Source organism: Leopardus geoffroyi, chromosome A1 (assembly GCF_018350155.1).
Source record: "Leopardus geoffroyi isolate Oge1 chromosome A1, O.geoffroyi_Oge1_pat1.0, whole genome shotgun sequence".
Taxonomy (NCBI): Eukaryota; Metazoa; Chordata; class Mammalia; order Carnivora; family Felidae; genus Leopardus; species Leopardus geoffroyi.
Window position 1 is genome coordinate 125,244,292 of NC_059326.1, and position 899 is coordinate 125,245,190.

The 899-nt window shown below is 41.2% G+C and overlaps 1 pseudogene; it reads left to right on the top strand.

Moving 5' to 3' along the window:
- Window positions 1-336: 336 nt before the first annotated feature.
- LOC123581484 lies at window positions 337-519 on the top strand (annotated as a pseudogene).
- The last annotated feature ends 380 nt before the right edge of the window (window positions 520-899 follow it).

The window sequence follows — 899 nt, forward strand, 5'->3', positions numbered from 1 at the left end:
GAATCTGAGGCCTCCAACAGCTTCCCGCAAGAAAGTCACCTCCCAAAGTGTGGGTTGGGAATGACAATGTGTTGCCCATAGATGGCATGAGTTTTAAAGCCAGGATGGTATTCTCCAAAACCCAGATTCTTAGACTAATTGTTCTGCTGCCACACCCATACCCTGAACCACCTGGTCTTGTACTTCTGCCCTACATCCAACCTCTATGCCTACTATTTCTGCAAACATGGTTAATTTTCAACTCTATCTAAATCATCGGCCCAACATTTAACCCATACTGCCCCCTTATGTCTCCATATCTTTGCTCGTGTGTTGCTTCTACTCAGATGACCCCTAAGCTTTGCACAGTGGCAGTATCATAGCCAATGAGGTTTATCCGAGACGTGATTATGGCTAATTGAAAACTTTTCCCTACTCAAAGGACCCTTACCCACTAGGCATGCAAGAAATCTCACCTTGCTTCAAAAGTTTATAACAAGTGTTTGCTTTTTAAAATCTTTAGTGAAATATTTTCTAATTCCTCCAAGCAGGGGTTGGCTTTTTCACCTATGACTTTATACAGATTTCTATTATAATTTTTATTTTTAATTTTGTTTTATTGTTACTTTCTATGTCTGCCTCCCTTGGTAACTCCTTCAAGGCCCAAACTGGGTCATTGTTTTCTTTCCATCTGGCCACCTTTTCAATTTCTTTCCAGTAGGCATCTTTAACACCTCATAGTTTTGTCCTTATACCATACCAACCTTCCAGTGTCCTGCTGACACTCAACACCCACACCAATCATTTTTGTTATTGTCATTGTTCCCTCCCTATCCAGGTTTTGTGCTTAATTAGCTACTGACCCCCATACACTTAGACTGAGGGAGGAGTAAGGGTAACACCATAACTATAGGGTAGAA